The sequence below is a fragment of the Octodon degus genome, unplaced genomic scaffold (genome assembly GCF_000260255.1).
Source record: "Octodon degus isolate 3935 unplaced genomic scaffold, OctDeg1.0 scaffold00159, whole genome shotgun sequence".
NCBI classification, from domain to species: domain Eukaryota; kingdom Metazoa; phylum Chordata; class Mammalia; order Rodentia; family Octodontidae; genus Octodon; species Octodon degus.
Genome location: NW_004524735.1, coordinates 2,380,719 through 2,388,269, shown reverse-complemented (window position 1 = coordinate 2,388,269; position 7,551 = coordinate 2,380,719). Strand labels below are relative to the sequence as shown.

The following is a 7,551-nucleotide window of genomic DNA, read 5'->3' as shown; positions in this document are numbered from 1 at the left end:
ATGGAAATCAGTGTGGAGAATCGTTAGAAAACTTGAACTGGAAATCCCATTTAAACCAGCTATTCCTCTACTGGGAATTTTTCCAGAGAATCTGAAAATATCATATCATAGTGATATATGTGTGCCTATGTTTATAGCAGCACAATTTATGATAGCCAAATGTTGGAAACAACCAAGATGCCCATCACCTGAGGAATGGATGAAAAAGTTGTGGTATTTTTATACAATGTAATATTACTCAGCTATAAAGAATGATAAACTCGAAGCCTTTATATTTAAGTGGATGCCACTTGAAGATATACTTATAAGTGAAATGAACCAGAAATATATATGTATCATATAGTTTCCCTAGTATAAGAACTCAAAAGAAGAAATACAAATACAAAGGTACAATACAACTAAAGGAAAGCAAGAACATGAGGACAAGGAAATGAAAAGAGATCAAAGAAAAGAGCTAGGAAACATGAGAGGGGCAAGCCATACTGTTTTATGTAGAAAATGGGTAAGGCAATGATCCTGAGAATCTTCAGAAGATTTTTGAATCTTGCAGTTAAGTGGAAAGATTCTCATGCTAACTAACTATATATTCAGACACCTGTGAACTAAGCAACTGCACTGAAGATCACAATTTGTAATAGTAAGGTCATGCTTGCAGTGCCTGCCATTGTGGTTTTCTGAATATGGGCTGCTTCTCATGACATGCTAGTTGCTGCTGTGCTGTCTCTCAGGTAGATGACTGTTCAAAAAGAAGGGGGTGTTGAATGAAGGCAGGAGACAGGAAAAGTAATGTTGCGGGACTGTCCTACTACAAGGTTGTATATAGTTAGATTTTTGGACTTATGTGTAAACATAAAAATTATGTAATTCTTTATGACTATTTTTAAAATACATTTTAATTTTTTTAAAGTTGTTTCATCATATTTTGTAGTGACTTAAAATTCAGCATATCAATACTTGATGAAAAATACCTATTTCATGTTATGACTAAGATGTTTGATATTCAGACAGATAGTGAGGTTAAGCTTAACAGCCTAGGTTGTATGGTAATAACAATAAGATTGTCTTCTGGAGGGTTAACAACCTAAGTTTTCAGACAAAAATTAAAGAAAAAGGAAGGCTACAAGGAAAGGCAGCATTTTTGCCCTAGCCTTCCAAGGTCAATTAAGACTCAAGACACATGAGAACTTGTACTGTAACGTCATGTAACTCTAATGTCCCAAATTTTCTGATCAAGGAGATTACGGGGCCAAAGAAGAAAGTGATTGATGATGTAGAGTGTGCCTAAGGAGAGTCACATGGAGAGAAAACATTCTCTCAGGCTTTCACGGGGAGCACATTGGCCAAGCAATGACCATGACTCATCCACATGGCTGACACTGACAAAGGATCTACAGTCTGAGGTACAGGATCTCAGGATAAATCCTGAGGGGATTTCAGTGACCTTATCAGACCCAAAAGCTCCAACTCTTGTTGCATAGGTCCTGCTTTACCTTGGTCTTAACCATCCAGCAGAAAAGTATAAAAACAAAGTACAAGAAGTAAATCCATGGTGTTACGTTGAGCTGTAGGGACTCAGGTCAACAATTTCTGACTCTTCCAGTCAAGCGGAAGAGCCAATACTATTACGAATTTCTTGACTCTTGTAGAATATTTTGCTGAATTGACACACCCATAATATTCAAATGACAGAACTAAACAAAAGTGAGGATATATAAATGAACATCAATTTTGTATGTGTGTATTCACAATGGTTAGGATAGATATATAGTTACTTTTCAACGAATACAGGGATTTGTTGTAATAGTGTCTGTAAATAGGATATCATGTCTGTAATCTGTACAGCAAATAAGCACCAGGAAGACATTATGCCATGTATTAATTTTTGAAACTGTCCTACCAATTTGATTTGAAACTGTCTCATTGCTATTCGTCTGTCAATAAAATTATGAAAAAAATAAAGTTTATTACAAAATATCATTAGGAGTGTCTTACTACCATGTTGTATATGGTTTTGATTTCTAAATTTCTGTGTAAAAGTATGTATCTTTAGTCTGTTAACATTCTCAGGGACTTAAATATTAGAATATCCATGTACAGTTATAAAATGAGCTAATAGAAGCTTAAAGGAAATGCTCCTTAAATGAAAAGGAGCAAATATTATGCAAATACACATGTGTGCACCTCAATTAATTGTTTAGAAAGCTCTATTTACATTAATTTTTTAAAGAAATAACTGCCAGACAGATCTTCTGCTGCAGACTATAGTTAGACAAAAGATATACTGGAGAAGTTGTTTTTGGTGTGATTTTTGCTCATCTTCTAGTCTTTGTCAGGACTAGAAAATGAGCAAAAACAAGTAACTTGATAGAAAAATAGTATCAACTTTTTTCTTGCTGTGATGGCTTTGTTATTGCTTCTGATAAGTTTTAAAGGTAATTTTAGTTATTAGATTTACATTCCAAATCCATCACTCAATAAAGGAGTTCCCTGGTGGGATACTACCATGCCCATATAAGTGAAGGAAAGTTCCTGGTTACCTGGCCCCTATCATGACCACAGACCAGCAGTTCCAGCAAGAAAAAAAAAGGGCCTATTGTATTGGGAATGGAACTCATTGCTTAAAGGTCTTGCTTTACCTTGGTCTTTACCATTCAGCAGAAAAGTATAAAAACAAAATATGGAATGTAAATCCACATTAATATACTGAGCTGTATGTAAAAGGCTCAAGTCAACAACTTCTGACATTGCCAGTTCTGCTAACCCACTACTATTATGGACTACTGAACTATATTGGATTAGTTTGTTGAATTAAAAGACCTAAGATACTTAAATGATAATGGAATACCCTTCTCTGACAAAACTAAACAAAAATGGGGGATACAAATGAATGACCATTTTGTATCTGTATATTCAAAGTGGTTGGAATAGATATACAGCTACTTTCTCTTAATTCAGTGAATAGAAAGATTTCTTCTAATAGTGATTGTGGGCAGGATATCATGTCTGCATCTTGTACAATGAATAACCACTAGGAGAACAATATGCAATGTATTAGTTATTGAAAATGTCCTACTAATAGATTTTAAAACTGTCTCATTGCTACTTGTTTCTTAATAAAACTATTTAAAAAATAAAATAAAAACGATCAGATGAGTTTGGTTATATATAATAAATAGTAACACGGGAGCAAAGGAAACAAGGGGGAACTCTTTCTTCTTCAAGTAAAAAAATTTAAAGATATAGTTGTTGATGGAGTGTTCCACCGCCAGATCTGCCACCCTGCCGGAATACCAATGTTGCTTATCTCAGTGATTGGGTGCACTGGGAAGTGTGTAGAGGAGAAGCAGCCCAGGGGTTGGTTAATACTTTCCATGGAAGTGTCATAGAGTACAGCCCTTGTGGACCAGTCTGGATGGAGGAAGGGAAGGAGTTAAGATGGAAATGAAATGGAAGTGATGAGATTTATACTAGTACTAAAAATACCAAAGATACCATAATGTGATATGAAGGAAGAATGTCCCCTATTGTCCCTCATGTTTCTGGGGAACCAATTCAACATAATTTTTGGAAGTCTGTTACCTCATTGAATCTATGTCATCATGGAAAGGTTATTTGTGGAGGAATTGATCCTACTAAAATTTACATCTAAAATTTAAAAGAAACACAACACATTTTGCACAGGCATGTGCTCACCTCCTTTACCTGTTGCTTGCAAGACCCTTCTAACGACACCATTATAGGGCACAATTGTGCTTTATATACATGTCTAAATCCTTCTATTAGCCTTAACTTTTCTAGGGATAGCATTTATATTCTCAAGGCAAGGACTGGGATTTGGCACCCTGTATGAATATAATGCCTGTGGCAAGACTCTCCTTCCAGGATGCTGCTCCAGCATTTGCTGGATGCACTAAAGAAGAGAGGAAAATGAATGCTTGAACTTGTAATAGCCATACCTTTAGGAATAATAACAGTCACAGCCACAGCTGCTACATCTGGAGTAGCGCTCACCAAGGTGTGCAAATTCACTTTGTGCAGCACTGGCACAAGGACTCAGAACAATTATGGACTTCATAAAGACACATAGATTCAAAGTTACATATTAAGGTAAATGATTTAGAACAAGCTGTTGCAGTGCTAGGAGATCAAATTGTCAATCTACAATGTCAACTTCATTTATAATGTGATTGGTGATACAAGACAACCTTGTCATACTTTTCTAATAGTGTCTATGGATAGGATATCATGTCTGTCTGCATCTTTTACAATGAATAACAACTAAGACAACAATGCAATGTATTAATTATTGAAGCTGTGCTAGTAATTGGTTTTGAAACTATCTCATTGCTATTTGTTTCTCAATAAAATTATTTTTAAAAAAATAAAATGTGGTTGAAAAACCTCTTCATTTTGTGTAATTCCAGTTTCATGGAATCAAACTCACTTTCCTATGAGAAAATGCAAAAAGGCATTTATTGTATCTTGCTAATATTACCTCTGAGATCCTGTCTCTTCAGTAACATATTGATAATACCTTTGTAAAACAATTGTCAGAATTGGCTGATACTGGTCTGTTACAAGGCATCTCTAATGGCCTTGAAAACCTTAATACTTTTCATGTTATTCCATGGTTTAGTGGGAGTGTAGTAATGACTTGTCTGTGTTGTCTCTGGGCTGTTTGTATATCATGCTTAGCCTGCCAATGAGGACGAGTCCAGCAACAAACCATGGTTCGACAGCCTGCAGTCCTCACCATGATGCTTCAAAAAAATTTCAGCTTAAAAACAAAAGTGGGGAAATATACAAATATAGATATGAGACAAAAGCCTGATGTCCCTGGGGATGAGGAGCTATAAACAGAGCCCGAGGAGAAGTGTTTCTCTTGTAAATTCCAGCAAGCTGGGATTGAAGGCTGCAGATAGCAGCTTCTCTGGCTGGCACCCTGCTTGTTCTTTCATCCCTTGCTTGGGATTTAATGGCTAGCGCTGTGTAAACTTAGTTTTAGATAAATGCCTGAAGTCAATAGAGTAGTTTTTGTTCATCAAAGTAGTTATGCACATTCTTTAGCCTGCCGTTAGCCCTCAATAAATGTGTGATGTTTCTGTGGCTCTGGGCTCACTTAGAGAGAGACTAATCTCTGAGACCTCTGAAGCTATATTAATCAGGTCTTCTCATTTCTTTTGGTACCAACTCATAACATACAAAGCAGGTCCCTGAGCCTGCCCAGGCAGGCCCTTTAGTCTGCTGAGCTATCTGGCTGGTCCCAAATTTGTTTTACTGACTTTAAGAGTCTATTTAAATCCAGACAGAAATGTATCAAAAGTTTTCAGAGTAAAGTGACTTTATCTGTCAAGTTATAGAGGTGATTAGTTTTTCATATTTTAAAAATACAGTTTTTTTTCCAAGAAATTCAGACCTGTTTTACAAAAAGAAGGGAGGAGGAAAAAAAAGCTTTGCATGCTTAATGGAATTTAAATGAGGGTCTTAATAGAAAATGACCCACTTCCTTACATTTTCATAAATCACAAATAAATTATATTAGCTTATGGTAAAAGTTTTGAGTTTAAAATTGAGTCATGACAATAGGTTAATGAATTTAGTTTCTCAGAGTAACTACTACTGCAGTAATTATTATGCTAAACACTTTTCTGATAAATAATACATGAAACTCACCTATGATATATTACCATGTTCTGAAAATTATTTTCTTTTCCTAGGCTATGCAAAAAAAAAGAAAGGCTTCATTCAATAATTGCAAAAGTCAAATCTTTTTATTTATATTTATCAATTGTGTGTGTGTGTGTGTGTGTGTGTGTGTGTGTGTGTGTGTGCAGCATGTGATGCTACTTATCAAACCACAGGCCCTGCACTTGCCTAAGCAGGTGCTTTATTCCACTGAGCTATCTCGCCTCTCCCCCTCATAAGTCACATGTTTTACATGAAACTGTCCTGATTCACTATTAGAGACAAAAGTGTGTCTTTCCCTCTTCCTTTGACATGATTGTTTTTAGTTAGAATGCTTTTCTCTTCGAGAAAAACCAAAAAAAGAAAGCCCTTTAAAATCTTGTTTTCTTTATATAGCATTAACTACCTAGACATACCTATGGATTTCTAGCTTAGCTTTTAGATATTTTGTGTGAGCTTCCTCATATTAGCTGACAGCTTTGAGAATGTCTTTACAACATGCAAGAAAGGGTTAGGTAGGGAAATAAAGGTGATGAGAATTACAGCCATGACCATAGGTACGAGCAGAGAATCCCATAGGGAGGAGAAGCACACATGTCACACCAGGGGTATCTCTGTCTACCTGATTCAGGAAATGTGGCTCATCCCCGGAGTAAAAATGAAGATTGTAAGCATTTTGAATTGATTCAGGACACTGTGACAGTCAGATAGAGCAAATAAAGCACTCACCAAAAGTGACTTCCAGAAGTGCTCAGAAAGTGAGCAAAAACTGTGTGATGGGTATTTTTAAACTGGATGTGGAGTGGAAGGGGCTCCGCAACAATGTTTTTATTGTAATAAATATTTCACATTTGCACATTCAGCATTCTTCAATTACAAATATTATTATTATCATATGAGATAAATATCATTTTATGGAGGAGGAAACTGAGATTTAAATAATTAATCCAACACAACATTTCTATCAAGTACATCAAAAGCCATATCATTTGATTCTAAATGTTTCAGTTTTCCTACAACAAAATTTTCTCAGGGTGATGAAACAATATCTGTTTCCACAGTTTAGGTACACTGAATGGCTCTGATAAAGAATGTAATGCATGAAAGTAAAAGAGAGTATTATATAGCATTATTAACACAATGGAAATAAGATATGAAATGATCAGGAGACATTCACCAGGGAGGGAAGTGGGATATCTCTGTCCGTGGTGCTGATTCCAGGGGTAATCCTCCTCCTCTTCCAATTTCAGAATGTGTGACTGATTTGGTTTCCCTTTATGCTGCATTGAGCATTCTTCCTGCTGCCGTTCACATTAAAGGCTCCCTGAAGTTTTTCTGACTGGTCTCAGTGCTATCTGCTCTTCAAAGGAGCTTTTGTCATAGGAGAAAACAATGTGTGCTTTTCTCACAAAAGGACCTCGGGGCAACTGCTACCCTGGAGATGAACGCATAACCTGTACCTCCAACACATTCTACTTCTCCCCTTTACAGTACTATCAGGGGAAGTATATTTTAAAACACTGTCGACTATAGACCGATATTCTGGAGTTTCACGAAAACTAAGGAAATGACAATAAAAAAAAAAATTGAAATCTACCTGTGATTTTATAGTTCTTTACAAGTAGGGATATCATTGCTTCCATGCCATAGCATTATGCAACATTAAAAGACATTAATAAAAAAACAAAAGGAAACTATTGGATAAATGTAGTTTCACAAATATTACAGGAAATTTTCAAGGTATCAAAGAAAAATGAAAATAAGTCTCAATATTTTTTTTCAAAGTTTTATTGACAAACAGATAGCAATGAGACAGTTTCAAATCATATCGGAAGGACAGTTTCAACAAATAATACACTGCATATA

The 7,551-nt window shown here is 35.7% G+C and overlaps 1 pseudogene; it reads right to left on the bottom strand.

Annotated features, from left to right (window-relative positions):
• The window catches only part of LOC101575388, a 42,684-nt pseudogene that overhangs the window by 14,099 nt on the left and 21,034 nt on the right, over positions 1–7,551 (bottom strand).